The sequence below is a fragment of the Bombyx mandarina genome, chromosome 01 (genome assembly GCF_030267445.1).
Source record: "Bombyx mandarina strain Sakado chromosome 01, ASM3026744v2".
Taxonomy (NCBI): Eukaryota; Metazoa; Arthropoda; class Insecta; order Lepidoptera; family Bombycidae; genus Bombyx; species Bombyx mandarina.
Window position 1 is genome coordinate 7,442,154 of NC_143208.1, and position 24,899 is coordinate 7,467,052.

At 34.1% G+C, this 24,899-nt stretch overlaps 1 protein-coding gene across 3 annotated transcripts in view; it reads right to left on the reverse strand.

The window, feature by feature from the left end:
* The window catches only part of LOC114244534 (glutamate receptor 1), an 81,462-nt gene that overhangs the window by 25,012 nt on the left and 31,551 nt on the right, over window positions 1-24,899 (reverse strand). The gene's annotated exons all lie outside the window — the stretch shown is intronic.

Consider the following 24,899-nt stretch of genomic DNA (forward strand, 5'->3'; position numbering starts at 1 on the left):
TTTTAGACCACTGACATGTATTTCTGACGAGGGATTCCATATTTTGTGTTTCAATGTGAAACAATGAACACCATTTGGTTTTTATTTAAAAGAAATACTCTACATTGAGTGTGATTTTTAAATAAACCAAGTTCAATTCATCAGTACATTGGAAAATTGTTCAATTATTTAGTTTAGTAAATAATTGGTGGTTTTAATCAATTTTAATACCAACATGCATTGCCGTTGCTTATTGCTATAATAATAGGTTGGGGAAAAAGTTTCTTTGCATTTTTTAAGAAAATTCACAACATTTCTTAATATAGTTTATTTACATTTAACTAAAGTATGTAGGTAGCATTTTGTTCGAAAACTTTTTGCCATCTTGTAGGTAGGGACATGATCCCATTACTATAGAAATTTTAGGGCTTCTGATCAAAATACCACGACAATTGGTTTTGGCAGTCCTCTCGTGATGTTAACCTGACACTGCCTAAGGAATTCTGAAGAGACCGAAACAGGTGGAAATCTGAAGGTGCAAGGTCAGGACTATACGGCGGATGTATTAACACCTCCCAGCCAAGCTCTTTTAATTTTTGCTGAGTGGCTAAAGATCACGTGAGGTCTAGCGTTATCATGAGGAAAAACCACACCCCTTCTGTTGATTAATTCTGGCCGCTTTCTCTCAACTTCTTGCTTTAATCTCATCAGTTGTTTGCAGTAGAGTTCAGAAACGATGGTCCTGCCTGGTGGTAACAGCTCATAATGTATAATGCCCTTCCAATCCCACCACACACACAGCATCACCCTCTTGCGAGTTAACCCGGGTTTCGCCACAGTCTGTGAAGCCTGACCGGCCTTTGACCATGACCTTTTTCGCACGTTCTTGTCGTACGTGACCCACTTTTCATCACCAGTTATCAGTTTCCCCAAAAATAGTTCGGTTTCATTACGTCGTAATAAAGAATCACAAATGAGTACACGGTTCATTAAATTTCTTTCAGTGAGCTCGTGAGGTACCGCTTTTTTGTGTACCCAGTTTTTTCAAATGCGCCATAACTGTCTTGTGGCCAATTACCAGCTCTTCAGTTACGTCGTGACTACTGATATGCCGATCTTGCTCCACTTTTTCAAAAATGGCATCCATTTTATCCGTAATAGGGCGGCGACCAGAGCGTCGTGTATCTTTGACATCAAAATTGAAATGAAAACGCTTAAACCAAATCTGTGCTATTCTCACAGACACTGCACTAGGTCTATAAACATCGCAAATTTTTTCGCGGCTTGCGTTGTATTTTTACCTTTTTGTAGTAAAGTTTTAAAAAATGTATCGAATTTCTTCATTAGATTCACTCTTCATCTTGACAGTACGAATAATAAATAAAAAACACACATTTTTTCTAATTTGAATCGGGAATTATCTCTGGCTGGTTTTGTTATCATTAAAAGTTTAATTTTTAAACTTTTTAATTTTTTAAACCTTTAAAGTTTAATTTTAAACTTCACATTCTTATGTAGGTACGTGAGATTGTACTTATTTGCTTCAAACCGAGTCCTCAAGTTATTTTTGTCGTTCCATGAATACAAAATAGCAAGGTGAGCATTGGTAATGGAAGCGTTTTTGAACAATAGTTGTATCAGTATTTTAATTTTTCTCTAACAGCTGCTACAATCAAACTCCAATTACAATATCAATAATCGGTGGCAGTTAATTTACAGGAAATTGCTTATAAAGAATAAATTTAATTTTTTTGAAATATGGCATTGCCACTGTATTTTTTACGAACAAAAATGATCGTTGATAAGAATAGAAAGGGAGCGGTTGTTGGTATTAGATGAAAATTAAATTGTATTTAAAATAAACAAGATTATACAGCTTAGCGAATACATCATAAAAATAGACACGTGATGGTTGTTGAACCGCAATGTTGATGAGTATAAATTAAAATTTGATAATCGATTCCCAATATCAATCACTGTCGCTATTTGATTACAAGAGAAAAATATGTTACATAGTATATTTTTTAATGGAGATATTTAAATGGATTTTTTGAAGAATCACACATTAGGGTTGCAAATTAGATTTGTCACCCATCTAAGCAATAAAAAAATGCATTATAGCCGGCGCTATAATCTGTATCTGATTAAAAATTTTATTCGTTTGAGAATAAATTATCGATATGTTATTATTACTAATCTAGATTTAATGGCAAACAATAACATATAAATTTTTAAATTGATTGTTGGTCTTGTTTTAATATTATGTGGAACTATTATATATTAACTATTATATATATATATAGCCATTTAAAAATTAATTTTAAACTTTTAATGATACCAAAACCAGCAAGATACAAATAGTATAGCCAAAGAGATTTTATTACAAGTTCATACATATTATAATGCGAAAATACATTTTCCCCAACCTATTAATAGCTCATATGTCCAATAATATAATAATGTAATGCTAAAATTATTATACTATATTATTAGTACTTAAATTAAAATTGAACACCTTGTTATGATTGGATCAGGTTGAATTGGTCTTTACGTTTTTAAGTAATCATTTAAGTAATCGTCACTCATGAATATCAGCACTATTAGAGGCGCACCCTGGAGTATTTAGATCGACAGTATCCCTTAACTAAACAACGTGACCGCTATGTATTTGGACTTGTAGTGTTTGTATTGACATATGTACAAATATATAAATATTAGTACAGTACAGAGTTGTAGTAGACGGCAGAATAAAATACAATATTAGATTGAAATCACTGGCAGAATTTATATGCCGGTCTATTTTCCAGTTCTCCTAAACCAATTCGAGTCCACACGAATTTTATCGAATTAAACGCCCCATATAAAACAAGCGAAACGAAAAAGGGACAAAGCGTGTTCCGAAGAGGTAAAAAAAAATAAAAACGTTTTCGCTGTGCGTGAGTGGGAAGCCCAGGGTACCAGTATATTTATAATAATGTATCTATCTAATGAAACGGATAAAAATGCGATACCGTGCTTTGTTCACGAGCATTCGCGTATTATCTATTGATACATTATGACAGGGAAAGGTTTACAAACACGGAAAAATAATTTAATTTTGTGTTATTGTTCAAAGATTACAAAAAAGAATACATTATGAAATAAATGTGTTTGAAAATTTTCATTTACGAACATAAGGGTTTCCCTGGAAAAACATAATTAGACAACATGAACAAATAAGTTGATTGAAATTTGCTTGATTTAAAATGATTGTTTTTTTACTAGATAATATTATCGACGATGATGTCCACTTTGTGATGTGTACGAATATTAATATCGCCTACCATCAGACGGTTCGTCTGCTTACGGCAGCCAATTAAAGCTTAACGAAAAGAAAATCACTCGATCGACAACTCGGTAAGAAGATACATTAACTCCTTTCACTTGGCTGGTAACTGTCAGTAGATAGCATATATTCGACATAATACGAATCGTAATATGAAATATATAATATATAATAATATCAGTTGAAAGCCGATTGAGGAAAAATCTGCGGCGTAGAACCAACGCAAGTGTAGTTTGTATTATAAGAAATCTAATGTACTTATACCAAACGATAAGACTATTTTGATATATACTTCTTGCAAGTGGGTTCCAATTTTTTCAAGAACAATTTATACGTATCCAATGAAGAGATGTCTTGATGACGCTGTGGGGATAATATCGTGTACTAAAAAATTAACTATCACTGAAGCGTTTTTTTAATATTTATGATTTTTAATGGTAAGGGTATTTATTCTATGCCCGTGCATAGTCCTGTCTATGTTTTGAGCGGAATTCTCCAGTATGCATTTCACACGATCAACCATAAAATTAAAGAAAAAAGTTATATTCGAACAATTTTTCTCAATTAGAACAACTTTTCTCGTTTTATTTCCCCGTCTCGAAAACGAATGTGCTTAATTTAAGAGCCTAATTTTCTAGGTCGATCTTAATATCCGAATAGAAACATCTGTGCGAGCATTACATTGCCGTCTTATGAAAATATTTAATAATTTCAGTAATAGATATTCTACACGATAGCAAACCGAACAAAAAAATCCACCACGCCTACTGTCAATAGCGAAACATCAACTTTACGATGAAAAATATCAAATCTAGAAATATACCAGACACACAATGTATGACAAAGTACTTTGATAAATAATACCTTTCACAGCAGAAAATAAAAAAAACCCTAAGACCTAATACTATTACGAGATACTAGGAGAACTAACGAAATGACAGAAACTTTGTTGTGAATCGAAATAAATCGAATGGTTGTTGAATTTGACGTAAAAACAGTCACATCTGAGTCGATCTGGATCGATCAATTGTTTCCTACAATCAGTTTATTATTCCTTAAAATAATTTATCTAAAAGTGACGTGTGAAACCATAGGTTCATCCCAATTGTAATTATTCGAAAATATTCAAACTGTTTGTAAGATATTCCCCCAATTTGGTGGCATTAAGCCAAGCGTGACTTGAACGCAACTTGAAGCCACACTACTCATGACTTAGACAAGCACTCTGATCACACCATTAAGACTAAGAATTGGAGCCCACTGTTGAATAACGTAATGCACACCGAAGTTGCAAAGGTACAATTTACGTTGAAGTAGGGACCGACTATCTATTTATTTGTTATCTGTTTCTACGTGATTTAAATTAAATTAGGTTTTCTCTGTTTCCAGAGATGATCGTTTGGGGAAAATTTTACGTCTACACAAAACAAAAAACAGATCGCAATCTGTTCTGTTGTTCTGTAGAATAGTGCAGAGCGGGTAGACAAAAAAATAATACAAATGAAAGAAACAATGTGACTTTCCAATAGGACTAAAGATCATAAGCAAACACTATATTTTTACACATCAATATTTTGCAAGTTTTGTTGTTTTGGTTCCACTATGTCTTCGCACGTCATTTATTCGATTTCATTGTAAGTTTTAATGATTGTCATTGCCACTTCGGGAAGGCTCCCGTAATATTTTACACTTGACTACAGTATCCAAGTTGTTTCAACAAATGTAACGAATCTATAAGCATTTCATAAAATATTTTGCTCTAGCTCTAGCTTATATTGATAATAATAAATTTATGTTTAAAAAAAAACGACATATAAATAGCGAAATTAAAAATCCTTCAATGCCTAAATTTTATTTTCAATATCCACAGAAAAGTAACGGCTATATTATTAAATAAAATACAATGTTTATACGAATTGTCCATTTCGATTTCGATTTACTTGTGTTTCAATGGCTCGCGGAATGAGTAGATTCTTGATTCTTTTGTTGAGAGCAATTCTGCTACCAAGTGTTGCAGCCGCAGCTTTGCTTTTAGTTGTAATTGTTTACTTTTCTCGTTGTATTTGCTCGTCTCGAAAACAAATGTGTTTATTTTATGAGCCTAATTTTCGAGATCGATCTTAATGTCCGAATAGAAACAACTATGCGAGAATTACGTTGCCGTCTTAAGAAAATCTTTAATAATATTCAGGCAATTTGATTACAACTATTTTACGGTTTATCATTGTATCCATTATTTGTACTTACTTACTTACTTACTGTTACTTAATAATAAAGGCAATTAATAACAATTATTCTAGAATCTATTATAAAATACGCATAACAATTATTATTTTAATGAATCGTTCTAGGTAGGATGGGTATCTAGCAGGACCTCATTATCTCTCTTGACCTCTTGCCTAATCCATTAGATGGATCTTTTTTTTTGTTATTCACCCAATTTTATCATTAATTGTTTTTAAATTTAAGATCGTTTTAATTTATTATTCACCACTAAATGGAACTAAATGGTTTTATAGTTGAATAGAAGTGAAGTCGTCGTGGCCTAAGGGATAAGACGTCCGGTGCATTCGTGTTGAGCGATGCACCTGTGTTGGAATCCCGAGCGAGTACCAATTTTTCTAATGAATTACGTACTCAACAAATGTTCACGATTGACTTCCACGGTGAAGGAATAGCATCGTGTAATAAAAGTGAAACCCGCAAAATTATAATTTGCGTAATTACTGGTGGTAGGACCTGTTGTGAGTCCGCGCGGGTAGGTACCACCGCCCTGCCTATTTCTGCCGTGAAACAGTAATGCGTTTCGGTTTGAAGGGTGGGGCAGCCGTTATAACTATACTGAGATCTTAGAACTTATATCTCAAGGTGGGTGGCGCATTTACGTTGTAGATGTCCATGGGCTCCAGTAACCACTTAACACCAGGTGGGCTGTGAGCTCGTCTACCAATCTAAGCAATAAAAAAAAAGAATTAAATTCAATGAACTAAAAATCATGGGAATGAAAAGCAATGCACTGCTCTGCTTTGGTTTTGAATATTCGTACAGTTCGTTCACGTTGCGCCAACTAATTGGACGTATTGTAAAAACTGGACAACTGCTCTCGAAAAACAAGAAGAGAATATGAAATCATTCAAAACTAAAAGTAAAAAGTGTTCACCGCAACACTGAAGCATATAAACGAGTGAAAATTTAGTGCAAGGCGTAAATTTTTATTTGAAATATTGCATTTCGAATCCGATTCCCACTTCTGATATTCATGTCCCGTGCATCTAAGTCGGTCAGCCTTACACATATAACATATATATTCAGCTTAAATGTTTTGCGATATTATCTGTATCGTTGGTATCATCTATTCTTTTTATAGTAGTTTGGCAATCATAAAAGAACTCTGTTCAAATGATGCCATCGTTATATATTTTAACTGGTCATAAATTGCTTACGCGTCTCGGAATGGTTTACTGTAACAGTTCTGCTGTTAATAGATAAATGCCTGGGTCGGAATGCGGCGAAAGTTTTACCCGCACCCGCCTATTTTCACCATGTGTCGCATTTGAACCCGTGACCCTTGAGGTTTTCTGCTGTCGGCGGACTAATGGCCTGTGACGTCAGCTGCGTCCACCGACACCCCGAATCTATTATAAACTTGTCGAACACGATATGAGATGTCAGCACAACGACCCGATCTCTTAGTCCCGAACTTTAACAGAAGGTAAAAGTTTTTTTCTTCTTAGGTGTGAAAAAAATCACTGCGCATTTTTGCTGATGCGTGAAATATCGTTGCTAAACATACATATTTGGTAGCTTACATTGGAAAGTTTGATTGTGTAAATCGGTCAGTCATCATTAAAATCACTACAGTAATTTTGTCTTTTATCAGATAAAATCACTACAGTATTTTTTTCTTTTATAATTTTTAGATAAGCATTTTATATTTATTTTATATTCATAATGATATTGTGAATTTCACTAAAGTTAAGTGTAAATTTATTATTATCTTGTATCTCTTACTAGCTGGAATAGAATGAGCCACTAGTTTCAAAGCTTTAACTTAAACAATGACTTGTTGAACAATTGAAAGAACTAACTACGTCTAACGAGAGGTTTGCGGTTTGAAACAATACTATGAACATTTCTGTACACAATCATAAGCCATTTCAATTGCTTAATTATTAAGGTGGTTGGACTTCTGAAAATAAACTAATCCAACAGTCATCCACACTTCAGAAATAATACATTTCTGTATTAGACAAAGAGAGAAGGCTTACAAAACCATTCAAAAAGAAAGGAAGCTAATCATCCTACATGAACAGGAAATTCAGAAAATATAAAAAAAAAATCATTTTATTTAAAAACCACGGCCCCAGGCGTTCGCAAACATTATTGTTTACGTATCGTTAATTAGAAATGCTTTAGGATTCCTTTTTTTAGTTTCGTTAACGACTTAAAACAAATACGATTTTAATTTAATGCTTTTTTGGTATATTATTGTACTTGTATTTGTAAGCGGCTTCGGAGGGAGGTGAGGCCTATTGATATGACGTTTGAGCTGCACTAACACGCGTTTTGAAAGACCAATTGAGTGTCAGATGAAATCAGTCGACCTATGCTGCTTCTGACACAGCAAGGTATCCCGGTGCTGGTCCAAGGTCCTGTATAGTTACAACGGCTGCCCCACCCTTCAAACCGAAACGCATTACTGCTTCACGGCAGAAATAGGCGGGGTGGTGATACCTACCTGTGCGGGCTCACAAAAGGTCCTACCACCAGAGAAATGTCTCAAAATATCTCAAACTTATATCTCAAGGTGCATTTACGTTGTAGAGGTCTAAGGGCTCCAGTAACCATTTAACACCAGGTGGGCTGTGAGCTCGTTTACCCATCTAAGCAATAAACGTAGAGCGTACATCAATATATGTAGAGCGCGTAGACGTTACTCCAGTAATTTTCATTTGGACATTTAAAAATGCACCGCAATGGCACATCTCGTATTTGTATTACTTTATGTAGCGAAGAGCATTATTTTTAGCTTTAAAAATAAAAACTAAACCAAATTTTAGTTCACATTCCTCAATAATGTTATTAATTAACTTTTTCCGTCGAGTGTTTTTAGTTCTAAATATTTTTGACATTATAAAATTATTTCATGGAAGTTCGTGGCTAGTTATTAAAAAAATAGTATTCTGTGAGTTTTAGGCCACAGACAGTAAATATGCTGTATACTATATACATATAATATGTATCTTATTTTCTTCTGCTTCTTATCAGCCCACAGACGTCCACTGCTGGACATAGGCCTCCCCCAAGCCTCGCCACAAAGACCGGTCCTGCGCTGCCTGCATCCTGGGGATCCCCGCGAACCTCAATAGATCGTCGGTCCATCTTGTGGAAGGCCTACCCACGCTACGTATAAGTATACTATATAATATTTAGATAAAACTGTATTGATCAACTGTGATATGGTTGACACCGATGTAACAGCTAAAACTGGATTTACTCTTGCTGTCTAGACTTTGTCAATCACCCCTACAAATTTACTGCCTTACCAGATACGGATGTGTTTTTGAGAGCTTTATTTGCTCGCAGCTATTTTCTTTCTTTTAAGATGGAACTATATAAACATAGTCTCTATTACTACATAACGAACATTAAGGTTGAATAACAATAAAGCCTACAGCAAGAAAATGATGGGTAAAAGAATGTAGCAAAAAAAAATATTGATGCTAATAAACGTTGCTCAGTTGAAAAGTTCAACTCGGCTAAATTGACACATTTTCTATGGTAAATTATAATACAATAACATGTTACATGGTAAACAATAACAATATTTATTTTAGATAAAATATATCTACTATAAACAATAAAATATACTACATGAAATACATTATTCCATAACAACAGTCAACACCATTACATGAGCATAAAACAAAAATCCTGTAAACTACACAAAAACTCATTAAAACGATACTTAAAAATGCTGACAAGATGGGATGTCGTGCGGGAGTCGATTCGGAATTCAATTTATACAATGCGCGAGTGGAAGTGATAGGTTGCTAGGTAGGAAACTGTGCGGAGTATTAGAATTTCATAAACGTTCGTATATTAGATGCCAAAAGTTTGCTGCAGTTGAATTCAGTCTTGAATTTGGGCGCGAAGATAATGAAGCACAGTGAGACTGTACGTACCTATTGTGCCCTACTTTACATAGTTTTTAGACCCATCTGCTAAGAAATATGACAGTGCTTTACTATATTGTGCTGTAATATTTTACTGTGAATTCACAATTGAAATAGTTTGAAGTTCTTAATTGTTTTATAAGGGATTTAAAGTTAAATCCCAAATAGTAGACAAAATAGATAATTAATCCATAAATCAACAAGGTGTTAGCGAATAACTCACACCAATCTGCTCGAAGTTCAAATAATTACATGTGATACTAATAAATAGTTCTAAATATTCTAAACAAGATCCTTGAAATCTATGGTAAAACTGAAAAGAAAATGTATACTTTCAATTCTGACTGAAAGCGAAATAATCAAAAATGCTTCACCCAATACCATTTGTACTGACGTGCTTTTACGCTGTCCGCATTTCCAATGCATGTTTCAAAATCAGTTTGAATACGACGCACACACTCATGTCACAATGGAAAGGTATGCTGAATGGTATGCCAAAACGAAATGCACGAATGCCACTATGGCATGTAATGTAAAACAATAAACGCTTGTTTTATGATTGAAAATTATTACACTTGCATTTATTCTTATGTAATTTGTTTGTTGAACGCTGACTTTTTACATTGATGAGCCCTCGAATTGGTAACCTACTTCCATAATACATGATTGTACAGTAGAAGCTACAGGACAAACCCATACAGCCCACATGCTTACGTCGCCTGCAGTATATAGCGACGTGAACATGTAAATCGATGTCATTTCAATTTCACGCTCAGTACGATTTTGACATGCTACGTTTGTAAGGTATTTTTTATCTAAATTCTCACTCAATTTCTTTTAGAATTTATTGCATACTAGTTATCCAGCCGTTTTATTTCATCTGGGTCGAAAGCCACGCTCAGCAGTAGTATGAAAAGTAGACTGTAATATTCTTTAAGTGAACATCGCGTACCTTGTGTTGCCCACCAAAATACAAAGATAACTTAATGTAGACGTCAATGCTGATCTTGTGTTGAAATTAAGGCACTGCGCGACGATTCGCGCGAGGTTTGTCAGGTTCTTGACCTTAAGCCACTTCGTTAAGCATCACTCGAATGAATTTTGCTATAATGTATATGTGTAGAATCACCTTGTCCCAAGATATTCATTATGGTCCTTCGGTAAGTCGTCACATTCATAGAATATTTGATGTGATACGAATGCTTATCTCAAAACATATAATGGAAATAATTAAAAAATATATATATTCAACTGTCGTTTAAAACTGAATATACCATTACCAATGGAGCACAATTTTCTGGTGCAGTATGTACTTGATATTATTGAGAACTTGTATTTGGAGTCGCAAGAGATCTTATGGATCTGGGTGTATAATTAACTCAAAGGCGAACTCACGATAAGCGTCCTTAAGACGCCTATGGTGGCATTCAGAGCAGCCTATTCTGAAACAGGGACGCATTGCTAATTTGAGGTACAATTAAAAAAACTTACAAAACCACACGACAATACCACTAGTAAAGAAACTACGACTAGCAGACAAAATTTTATACATATTAATTTGAATATTTAAACTCAACATTTGTATATCAACGAACTTAGATTTTCAATCGGCAGTAATTATATCAAGATAAGTTATTTATTCACTTAATAAAGTAATTAGAAACTGTGCGAAGGAATTCTCCCGTTTAGTGACTGGGAGTTCGCTAAAAAGTCATCACGGGTATTGGATACGGGCCAATAAAAAATTAACCTAGTCTATTACGTACTTACAGTCACTGTAACGATCTCTGAGAGTCGCAATTGCAATAAGCATATTCGAAATGTTGTTTGCAGTTCTCTGAGAGCCTCACTCCCATGCTCTTTGTAGCGTAAAATTAATTAGCTTTATTAATTTCAAATAAGGAAGATCATGTAGGTAAGTTCCGTTTAAATTAATTAAATTATTTTCTCGAAAGCAATCCCACTGATTTAGTTGCTTTGTTTTGATCTCCTTCTTAAATTAAAAACAATGTTTTTTATAAGAGATAATTCTGGAAATTTTGAATCGTTTTGTTTTTGGCCTGTTTCATTTTGACAGATATCATGAACTTTTCCAAAAGACAACTACTCTATGGCAAACCAGAGGGCCACAGAAGTCGTGGCAGACCCAAACTCCGATGGTTGGATGGCGTGGAGCGTGACCTCAAAGTTATCGATGTCAGGAACTGGAAGGAGAAAGCCCTAAACAGAGCAGTCTGGAGAGACATACTGGACCAGGCTAAGGTCCGCCCTGGGCTGAAGGCCTAAGATGATGATGATGATGAACTTTTCCAAAGATTGGATTTCAAGTTCATAAAAATAACCTTGTTTCTTAAATTTTAAATTTAAGATGTCTCTTTGATTTTTTCGCAGGGTTTTTCCGGAACAGAAGTCGGTCTCGTTGTCTTACTAATGAGTCTGTATAAAACGAAAAGTTGAAAAGGATCGGTCAGCTCACAAGCACTTGAAACGAGATCTCTTGCCAAATTACTTCATTAGTATACCAAAATTATTATGCTTTTAAAATAGTGAATCACAAAAACCTCAGGCTTTTGACAAACACCAATAAATATGGAGTAAGACTATCATTACACAAAAATATTAATCGTATGTTATTGATTTTAATAAAGAAATTATTTAGCGGTATTATTTTACTTTAGCTCATCCTAGATATAATGCAAATATGCCCGAAAAACAATTTTCTTAGAAACATGTTGTATATACAAAATCGTGGTAGAGAGATTACCAGGATCAAACCTCGACGTACCTATCTAGCGTGGTTAACTAAAATACATGAGTCGTAGCCGTGGATAATTTTTTTGTTATTTACGTGGTAATTTTTTAATGATTAATCTTGTTTTTTTTATGATTGAAGTATTACTGGTGGCCCGGAGGCCTTTCCAGTTTCACCAGGACAGGTGGGCGAGCAAAGTCTCAGCCAGGAGGGGTGGGATTTGCTAACAGCTACCCGAGCGCCTCCGAAGGAGACCTAAGAGCTCAAGAGCAGCTGCTTCGCGAATGAATCTACTACCGGATCGGAATCACGACCCGCTGAGAAGATCCGGCGAGAAACTCAGCGAGCTGATTCATGGGTTAAGGCGATTATCATGACGATTAATCTTGATATCCCCGTGTCATATGTATTAGTAGATTGTGCATGTTTTGGAAGCAAAGGTGTCAAGAAGTAAAGAAAATACTATGTATAAAAAAAAAATTTGACAACTACAAAATGAGCCATTTGAATTTTTTTGAGTTGTTTTTAGAATTTTTAGCAATTACGCGCTATTAATATTTCGAATAATGAGAGTTAAGATCTTCCGATTTTCTGGCCTAACTTGGTACTGATTGATTACGAGAACTTCTATAGAGAACTTCAAAGTAAATAAACGCCCTCAACTTGTCAGCTTGAATTAGTCTTAATTGAATTGTATTAAGAGCAGCCTGAAACAGTCATAGTATTTAGTATCACATTGAACAATAAATCACTACCCACTAAGTTTTTCGTCAGATCTTCTCAGTGAGTCGCGATCCCGATTCGGTGGTAAGTTCAGCAAAGCACTGCTCATGCTAGAGTAGAATTTAGCAAAGGATCTCAGGCTAAGCCCCATTACCTCGTTTAGACCGGTGACGCTGCGGGTGAAGAGCCAGTAAAGCCTTCGAATTGCAGTTCCCCCAAACTAAGATTTTCTTCTGTTATAGGAACCAGAAACACTTACACAAAAAGCTCGAACCCAGAATACTAAATATTTTTATTAAAAATTTTGGCTCAGTGAATCAAAATTGAATCTCATGGTGTAGTTAGTAATCAAAGTCACTAATTGTTATTTCAACAAAAAAATCACATGGTAGAAAGTTTTTCCGTCTAAAGTACTGATTGAATATATCAAATTTTATCTCTATATTTCCAGTAATTTTTGCGACACACTCCTGCGAACAGGAAATAAGTGTAATCAGTATTGGGGATTTCCGTATATATGTATATACATATTACTCGTGACGGCTACGGACGTTTTATCGAAATGCCAGTCTCCATATCCTGTTTGACCGTTCCAAATATTGTGAACCCAGTCATTCACGTTTCCGTAATACAACCGACGGCTTTGTAAGAAAATTTCTTTAGCTCTCGTTGTCACCGTTTTTAGAATAATTATAATGGCTTCTTTGCTTGCTTTAAAAATATTATTTGATAGACCTCTGTTCTTACCTTATCAAGGACTTTTAAAGAGTTCTATTTTGAAATTTAACAATTCTATATTTCTTGTGTTCCTTTTGCAAATACGTATTATCAATTAGAATTAATTTGTAGCAATATTTTTTTAAGTTAGAAATTAATCTATTATTTTGCCTTAATTTGTATGATGCCAGACAAATATACTTTATTTGAAAATTAGGAATTTTTTTTTTAATTATAATTTTCTTTCCTTTTACTTTGTAATGAAAGTGGTCCGATCACTTCGGCTACAAATGAAAATACAAGGGTACGCGATCCTTACCTTTTCAAGCTGTTAGGAGTATTGATCCTTAGTAATATCCTTCACTATTTTCCTATGTAATTTCTTAATCCACAGGAATCTAATGACTGGTCGCTGGAAAAATGCGTTCCAGGTGGATCGTGATCGAACAGTTGTTATCGCCTCAAAGTTGTTTTTAGTCTGCGATACAGTTTTTTCTTGCCCTTTAATTGCCCTACTAACGAATGAGTATTAATGAAAAAAAAATTACATTAAAGCGTATCAACTGTTTTGATTTTGAGCCAAATCTGGATTGATCGCGTTCTATCGACGGCCGGAAAATCTATTCATATCTTAACTAATGATAACAGGACATGTTGCGTATGCGCTTGGATGAGTTTTGCCATTCCATTTTGAATGTTTAAAATTATAATTTTCGATCAATAAAATGTTAATAGTTGTAATAGTATTCAGGATTCATGAATACCATCAGACATTTTTAAACTGCGGTAGGCAGCGGCTTGGCTCTGCCCCTGGCAATGCTGAAGTCAATGGGCGACGGTAACCACTCACCATCAGGTGGGCCGTATGCTCGTCTGCCTACAAAGGCAATAAAAAAAATAAAAAGAAAACTGGAATACGTTATGTCGAATAGGGTAGAACGGTTATCAAATGCCTTGCCAATATGAGTTTATATTTGTAGGCTTGTAACAAGTTCTTAACTAGCCTCTGGATTTGATCGAGTTTCTGAACTGCCTCAAGCAAAACCATCGGGAACTAAGTATTTACATTTGACTTAAGGAAATAGCCTTGTACCGAGCCCACGATCTCAAGAATTAATAACAATATCCAAATAGTATTAATACAATGAAAACCAAACGTAATCTGTTGTGGGGAATCATATCATGACTAGGCTCCTGCTCTTTCATGTACGAGTATTAAGTGTGCGGTTGTTTTGTTTGATGTCGGTTAACGAACTTTGATATGATTTCAGCAAATATATATTCGATTTGCGTTCATTACTGATCCACTTTTAAATGTTCAACGGCAAATGGCTTAGTTACTTAGCTCTTAATCTTATACCTTTAAACGAGCAAATCTTGTATATTAATATATATGTATATAATCTGAATCTCGGAAACGGCTTCAACGATTTTCATAAAATTTAGTATACAGGGGATTTCGGGGGCGATAAATCGATCTAGTTACGATTTATTTTCAGAAAATGTTGTTTTATTCGTGTTTTCAATAATCAACTCTTCCCGACATCTATTGGTGAATAATAATACTATTTTTCTTAATTGAGGGCAACTAACCGCTTTAAAGACACAACAAGATGGCGTTATCAAAAAAAAAAAAACCACGCAAAGCTCGGTCATCATCTAGTACCTATTAATACCCTCTTGTGATCAATGGAGATCGTTTTGTAAAAAAGGGAAGGCTTATTCGCGCTAGTGACTAACCTTACTGTGAGTGAAGCAGTCACGCGTTAAGGTTTTGAAATGTGGGACAGCCGATATAATATTTTCTTGAAGTACCTATCTATGTACCCGAATGATGATGGTTTGCGGGGGGTAAGGAATCAAAAAAAAAAAATTTATGGGCAAGTTGCCAATAACCAATGCGAGTGCTACTGGTGTGGTGATTATGGCTGGATGGTGTCGGTCTAGAATAGCACAATCACATATCTTTCCGTGGATATCTTAAAGGCGATTGAGGCTTTTATCAGAGGCTGGGCGTACTCTGAGCTTCACAAAAACCTACTGAGGCAAAGAACTTGGATTTAATGGCGGTTAGGCGATTGTTAGCACATAAGGCTGGCACTGCCATCTTGCCGTTTCTCTCACGAAACAGTCATACACTCCAGTTTGAGGAGTGGACGGACGCTACGTCATTTAATTGAAACTGTAACCTCATGTCTTTTTTTTTTTTTTTTTTTTTTTTTTTTTTTTTTTTCATGTCTCATTGTTGTTGGCAGTATTCATACGTTTTGATGTCTATATGGTCTTGTAACTAGCAAGGCTCATCGGTAGGTAATGATGGTAATTATGTGTCAACCTTATGTGCAGATTTTTTTTTTTATTCTCAAAACGCTTCTGAGTTCCTGACATAAAACGCTCGCATGGAAAATATGCACGCGACAATGTTATTGCAGTCTGTATTTACTTTTTTGTTGCAGTCTGTATTTATTACTGGTGGTAGGACCTCATGTGAGTCCGCACGGGTAGGTACCACCACCGCGCCTATTACTGCCGTGAAGCAGTAATGTGTTTCGGCTTGAAGGGTGGGGCAGCCGCTGTAACTATACTGAGACCTTACAACATATATCTCAAGGTGGGTGGCGCATTTACGTTGTAAATGTCTATGGGCTCCAGTAAACACTTAACACCACGTGGGCTGTGAGCTCGTCCACTTATCTAAGTAATAAAAAAAACAAAAAAAAACCTTAAGAAAAGTGTCGGTTATCACGAACACTAAGTACAGGGTAGCCGCAAGTGTTTCCTTGAATATTTATTCTGCAAAGTGTAATTAAGTTTTCACGGAAGTATCCATGATCTCCCCGACTCTTGCTTTCAAATTCTAAAGTTAAAGTAATTTTATTCATTTTATTTGAACTTGGCTGAGAAAATTAATGAACTGTCGGTTTCGTGATGACAGGAAATCAGAAAAGGCTTTACAATCGTTTCGGTACTATTGAACCGGGTGTAAGGTCAATAGTTTTCCTTTTTAGTTTTATAATAATTTAAGTTTATATGCCTATCATTATATAAGTTATTTTACACATTTCATTCAATATACAAGGAATTCAAACAGTAGTACGTAGTAGTAGTAATTGAAATTAAAAGCTTTAATGGAGAACAGATAATTTAGGTTGGATTAGTTAGTTCTTTGTGTGAGTACACACAATGTTAACTTGTTTTGCAATTATTCAAAAACAGATATTACGAAAAAGTTTATATCATAAAATTTATTATTTATTAATTATTTTTATTGTATTCCAAAATGATATTACAGTACCCGGCGATAAATATTGCACATCGAACGCGGGAAAGAGACGGTAAATTTTTGTTTCGTAGATCGTTATACCTGTCGCACATTACCTAATTGACATTTAATTTCCATAGATACCGGATCGTTAGTGTTTCATCGCACACAGGTAACGCCCTACAACAAAAACAAAATTAGACGACTGTCTCTTTCTAAATATCGATGTGCAATATTTATTGCCTGGTACTGTACTGTATTTTACTTCTTAACTTCTAGTAACTGAAATGCATCGAATAATCTTGTGAAATACTCATTATTTTACTTGTACTCATTATTTTATGCTTCATACTGTGAAATACTCGAGCAAAGCCTCTCTTCTTGGCCCAGTTTACGACATAGAATAAACAACAATTTTACCGTTATTTGCAATAAATTCACATTTTGATACCCGCAGCTTGGCGCAGTACAAGCCATCCATGATGTTTTTCTTTAAGTTATGAGAAACGAATGACATCGGCGTGTATTTATTTTCGTATAAACGTAACACTAGGGCTAATAATAAAATAAGAAATAAAATTCGTAAAATTACATCTAAAAATACCACGAAAGTAAATATTTTAATTTTCATCACGACCTTATTTCACTCTTAATTAGTGTTCACAAATGATTGCCTTTATTTTTAAGGTTATTGAGAGAAACATCTTTATTCTATCAAAATTGTGTACAATAAGCAAAGCCGAACACAGTCACTAGTACTACTTAAAGTAACATTATCTTACGTCTTTATTCGACTACAAAATTTCAGCAAAACTATTTGTTCAAATCTACAGCATTGTTCGCAACTTAAATGAAATTAGATGATGAACGAGCTTTGCTTGGTTTTTTTTTTAATAACGCCATCTTGATGTGTCTTTAAAACGGTTAGTTGGCCTCAATTAAGAAAAATAGTATTATTATTCGCTAATAGATTTCGGGAAGAGTTGATTATTGAAAACACGAATAAAACTACATTTTCTGAAAATAAATCGTAGCTAGATCGATTTATCGCCACCGAAATACCCTGTATACTAAATTTTATGAAAATTGTTGGAGGCGTTTCCGAGATTCAGATTATATAAGTATATTTATTAATATACAAGAATTGCTCGTTTAAAGGTATAAGATATCAATGTGAGTGAAGTACGGATAATAATAGAAAAAAATTAACAAATGCACATATTTACAGCACTATCGTCTTACGTTTATTACAGAAAATTTTAGGAAATTTATATTAAAGTTACATTATAACATTGCTAAAATCGATTGTATGGCATTCAAAGTGTCATTTTATATGTTTATGAATGATTAATTCATACCAAACTCTCAGGTGCTGAATAGTTAACTCCTACAATTTGGTTATTAAAGCAATCAATCGTTTACGCTTTGTATGTCTACACATAACATATTCATATATACATTTACATATATACAATCTACCATTCCGATTTTTTTCGTGAAATATTATATTACGTTTTCATTATTATTTACGTTTTCATTTCTATAAAATTTGGAAACCGTGTGGGCTGTCCTATGCATGAACTTAAGTCAAAAAAACTTCCTAACCCTAATATACTATTAGATCGGTCTATGTTTATTGAAACGTAAAATTCAAGAATTATTTTTCGTATCAAAATATACGGCACCAACTGCAATATTCAAATGTCGACAAATAATAATAGCACCTGATGATAACGAAAATAAACACGGGAGATTAAATCGTCAAAAATATTTTTAATACGCTACATATCGACCAATTCGCAGAAGTACTTCGATTATCACGCTCGAGAGTCAGTCAAAATAAAAAGTCGAAAATTCAGCATTATAGTGTACACAATGTTGAGCCCGTCAACATAGTGCGTGGGATGCCGGTTATCCTGCTCTCCCGACCGGAACAGAATAATGAAGCGTTACTACGGAACGGCAAAAATAGACCTATTTTTTTTTGCCGAGAATGAACATCGTAGACGAAGCAAGTGATCAGAACCGACCTATTTCATTTAAAATATTCTAAATCAAGAGGAACCAAGTAAAATTTAGAATTCTAAACCAATTTAATACTAAATTCAAAACGGACCGTACTCACAATTTATGTTTGTAGCACGTAGTTATTTTGGCTGCTGCGAATATCGAAAAGTAATAAATACAAAAATGGAATATCATCTTTTCGATTTCAAATCCTTTTGAATACGCAGATTCGATCTAGCGGAGTGCTATCGACATATTGTATCATGTTATCGAAATGGCGTTCTGAAATCTTAAGTTTAAGGAAGTGACTGGCTTTAAAGTAAAATTACTGAACATATCGGAAAAAGCTACCTGCAATATTTAACAATAGCAAAATACCAGTTTACAGGAAATTTGCAGTCGAGTTCATTTGCCTGATTATATCACAACTCAGTGGACAGAACTGCAATTAGCCTCCCTTAAAAAATTAGATTTAAATCTCTATGAAAACGGTACTGGCTATTATACATTTCTTTAACACAATTAAAATGAATGTGTTTGTTTTTAGACAAAAAAAATCTGTTAGTGGGAAAAGGTTTTTCATTTTATGTCTAAGTAAATACATTAGTTTTTATAATAATGTCGATTGTGAAGCCATTATACAAATGCACATATATCACTACCCATCTTTTGGAGAGCATCCAGATTCCGCGTCGGAGGGACTATCTTTGCTCGCGACACGTCATACACCTTATTTTCGACACTTACTCCAATTAAACAAATAGTGGTTCAATATCTACGAAATACAGCAGATGGGCTAAGATGTCTTCTTTTGGCAATACGTGACCTATCATTATCGTGCAGTAAAACGATCTTGTCATATCTGTCCTTTCATTGCGACCGTTTCCTTCGCTGTGTCTGGCTTAAACGCCTTTCAAATAGCTACAACCGATAGAGATTTGCCGTCCCTATCTCCCCAGGTTTTAAGATTTCATAGCGACTTACTTCGTTCTAGTCCCATCTGATTTGAAATGTTTGAATGAAACAAATACCATTCACGCCATTCGAAGAGCAATTCGCGTGTAGCCAGAAGTCATGTCATGTAACACTTAGTTTCTTTTTCTCTGAATTTTTCCATAATTGCAGGCTTTACTCAACAGTTTATCGTCCGACTTTCAATACGGCGACAAATTGTTGTTTCGTTTCATAAGAGCTAACATCCAACAGCGCTTCAAATTTTTGTTTCGATTGCCCATGATCTTTGTTTTTCAATACCATAATCGCCGTCTTGGAACGATTGGAACTGGCATACGAAAACTATTCTAGAATAGTTTACCGTATGCTTCTACAGGTGCTTTAGGCGATTCCGATGTATTTTTATTTAATAGACTAGTGGACCCGATAATCGATACGACATGTGAATTTTTGAGATTATCTAGGTTACAAACTAATCCGTAAGTATATTAAAATAGTCTTGTAGCAAGCCCTACTTTGTGTCAACGACGCGTCACTATAATGTACTCATCATAGAGTTCACCAATTATACCCTCGAGCTCGCAGACTTGTCATCTTCCTAGAGACGTCTTCACAGATCATTTGTATCTAAGTACTTTCACTAATGTTGAATGCTACTAATACTAATTTTAAAAGAAACAAAAGTACATGTCCACTTATCCGCGAATATTTGTTTGCAGGTTGGTGGCTTTAGCAAAACAGCCATCTTGAACTGTTAGGCCTCCTAGACTCTTTCCACGCGCCTTTATGAAGAAATCTTTTTGTCTCAAAAAAAATTACTTACAGATTTTTATTTAATACGCTATTCGGTTATTTTTTTAATATTAATAATATTATGTATCATAAATTCTCGACGCCGTAACTCACAACTAAATCTAATCTAAAATACTCGTAAAAATACTTGTACAAAAGCTAAAAAAAACTCAAAATTTAATTCGCTCAGAATAAAGTTCGCAAAGCGGATTCTTCACGTTTCGGGCATTCCGAGTTCCAACCCATTCTCGACTTGATTGATTTTGTCCAATGGTATATAGCGGAGACGTTATCGAAAACATCAATGTCATTTTTGAAAGTAATGGCCTTTATACGATTTAGAATCAGATATTGGTGTTTCGTTTGAAGACTACTGCAATTTTTGCAACGATCTAAAAAGTCTCGAACTTAAAAAGCATTTCACTTGGTTTTTTAAAGAGAACTAATGGATAATTAGACATTTAATTCTTAAATAATTTGAACGCTAAATACATATTTTTTGCTTTCAAATGTGGTATCTATTTCAATTATTTTTTTGCTTAAAATTTGTAGGACCTTCAGATGCTCTTCTCATGAAGCAAAAAAACTCGAAGATGCTTTGAAAAAACCAGGTAAGCAATTAGACATAATTATTAATATTTCAAATCAATTTGTTTTAATTAAGTTAATATTAAATTCACCCTATGAGTCTTTTATATTCGGCGAATAAAACAAATTTGATAGGTCCAATCTATTTCATTGCGTAAATTATGTCTGAAAGCCTTACGTACCCTCCTTACTATTGAATTAGTCCATTAATTTAATTCAATAGGTTTGATGAGAACTTAGCATTCAAAACGAAGTACAATTTAGTATTCAACGAAATTAAAATTCTAAGTTACTAAAAATACGTTACAGTAAGATACATTAATTTATAGTACAAAGAAGTAATAAGACTCGATTTTAAGTCAGAGCCAAAATTTATTTTAATGTAGATTATTCCAAAGTTGAGCAGAAGCCTTCACGAAATTTTCAAAGCTGTGGATGGATATTCATGCAATTAATTCATTCAAAGTGATTACTATGGTCAATACTCCAACCAGAGGCGCGACTCAACACAAGAACTCCCGATGGAGCCTTCTGGAGATAGAAGATGTTTTGTTTCATAGACGGCACATCACGTAGCATTGGTCAAAGCATCAGATAAAACGTGATTTATATACTTTAAAGCCAACAACTCTTTTTCAAATATTCAAAACTGCTCTAAACATAAGCGAGTGTAAGTTTCCTGATCAAAATTATTTTGCTTCAGCCAAAAATGTGCACTCTTAATCGTTAGTTATCCCACATCGAAACAATATTTGATAATCTTGAGTGAACTACGCTTTATCTTAAATGTTAAAAGCGCAGTAATATCTTACGAAAACATAATTTACACTAACGATCCTCACAACATAGCACTTGTATTTATCTTGTTGAATTCCGTTACTAATTTCGATTAACTCGTTTAGCTAAAACTAACCGGTGCAACTGGAAAGAAACACCTTGTAATAACGTTAGGTGCGCTTTCAGTACCGAGGTTGGTCTAGTAATGTTGAGGCAATAAAAGTTTACAGTGAAACCGGTGTACGATAATCGAATGAAATTCCGTATTGTGCGGAATGTCGCATTAAAATTCCCTGACGAACGTGATTTGGTATCATATGAAATTTTGTTATTGCTCAACGATATCAATGTACTAATATTTAAAAGGTGATATTTTTAATGGAACGATTATTTGCTTTGTGTATACATATCGACGCTTGAAAGGCAAACGTGACTAAGCGACAATGCGTGAACTTTACAGTAGACTAATTTAAAGTTGAAATACTTAAAAAAAAAATATTTTAACAAATCTAGCTGTAGGATTGAAATGATTTTAATACGAGTAGAAATATATTTTTTTGCACGTCGAATATGGATATTACCTATCATTTATGTACAAAGCAGTTATTGTCGCTTAGTCACGTTTGCCTTTCAAGCGTCGATATGTATAAAGCATGGAAGGTATTCAAATTTCTTAAAACCAAAGTTTCTAAGCTTTTGACGAAAAGTTTAGATTTATTTTAATTTGTAATATTAAAGACCCAGAAATTTATTAGCCTGATTGTTGCTTGCGAATCACATCACTTTGAGAAGCTTCAATTTGGGAGTCAGCTTCTAGTATTCAAAGTAGTTAATTACAATTCATAATACTTTAGTCCACATTTGTATGTACACAAAATGTGTTTGCTACTAGCGATATTGCAAACAATTTTGAATTTCGTGCTGACGGTGTCGATAAAATGAAAATTGTTCAAGAAGAAAATTCCAACTAAAGTTGATCGTTTTGGGATACATACATTATTATTTGTAAGCTCACTCTTTGCGTATAAATCCCGCAAAGTTTCATAACCCGAACTTGGTTCTGGGCGGGTCCGCCTAAGGTGCTCCGTTCCTAAACTATAAATATTACTTATTGCCACTCACCTTTGGGACTTGTACTAAAAAAATGACCAAATTCTTTTGTTATAATCTATATAAATACTGTTTTTTTTTAACAAACCGTTTATTTAAACTTGTAATGAAAGACAAACAAATATTTACAGAATTTTCTCCACCGCTTTTTCAAACATCATCTGCAGTTCTATTAGTTATGGTATCGGATTCAGTAACGTCCAAACAGTAATACAAAAAGAAAGAATGAATTCGGAAACAAAGCGTAATGCCTGAAAGGAAAATTGAACACAGGGGCATCGGAAAACCCGTAGGTTCGGGTGAGCCACAATGTGACGTATTGTATATCTATCGACAGGCCACGCGTTCGAATTAAAAAAGGAGTTTTGGCGCTCTTCCATAGGCGATAGGCACGCCATTAAAATGCTGCAGCGACTATTAGCCGCAGCGAACGTTTTCGCCGCAATCTCTTTCGTGTCGACATTTTATTATCGGAGGAACTGACTCCGCTGTAATCCCAGGCGAGCTGTACAATTTACGATTTATAAAACCACCATTTTCTGTTGTAAAGCAAAACGATAAAGAGAATAGTAATCCTCAACTTCCCGGGAGATCGCGACTCACCCCGTTTCTTGTCTCCCTTTATCTTAATATCCACCGATATTAAAAAAGTTAATCCGAAAAAACAACACGGATATAGTCGTTTTCTTGGTTACCTGTTATCTTTAAACAGGCCGTACCATGAGTACAAAGGAAAGGACATTATCTTTCTTTCTTTGTTCGTTTTCTAATGATTCATGTAAAATTTTCGTCTGCGTTTCCATTGTTATTGTGAGATCAATGATTAGTAAAGTTTGTTCAGAATTCAAGAAGCAGGTGTACTCTTTAATGTGCCAATACGATTATTTGAGCGAAGAATATTAAATGTGTTCTTAACGACGTTAAAGACACTTTGAAGACTTCTAACCGACGCGGCGGCTAACTTTTCGTATGAGAAGTTCAAAGTCAAATAGAAATGTCAACCAACGTAGTTTTCCAAGTATTCTGAAACTATTTGTTATTAGTTTAAAGCAATTAAAGTACCTAACGGTAATCCGTCAAAGTTTTACTTTGGAAACAGGCGATTGTTTGTTTGTGTTCCTAAAATACATTATTAAAGTTATTTCAATTGAAGCTTTTGGGATTGTTTTTAGATTAAGGTCGATAATTATTTCTAAGTGCAAATAAAATGCTTCCTATAAATTTTGTTTACGGGAATATCACTAAGCTTAGAGATTAAGTTCCAAAAAAAAAATTAGTTGTATATAGGGTACATGGGCGCAAACGCCACCATTAGTAATAATTAATATGATATATAGTTTAGTTTATTCTATTTTATTATTTATTTATTAATAGCAAGCTGAAACTGTTATTATACCATATTTCATATTTAGTAGACACTGTTTTGATGTGAAAATATTCAGAATATGTTTAATGTTTATATTATTGTTTAAAAACACAAATGACTGTATAAGTAATTAAATATTAATTAAGCATAAATATGAATTTTAATTAACATTAATAATTTAATTAAATATTGTAATTGTTATGCAAATCATGTTGTTGGGAACATCTATTATTAGGCTGGATAATAACAATGTTAGTTTATATTAATTACATAGTTAAAAGTAATTTATATAAAATAAATTAATGCCAGTCATGTAAAAACACTAAAATATCTATTGTGAATATTAAGCTATATTTTGTGAATTGTTTCGT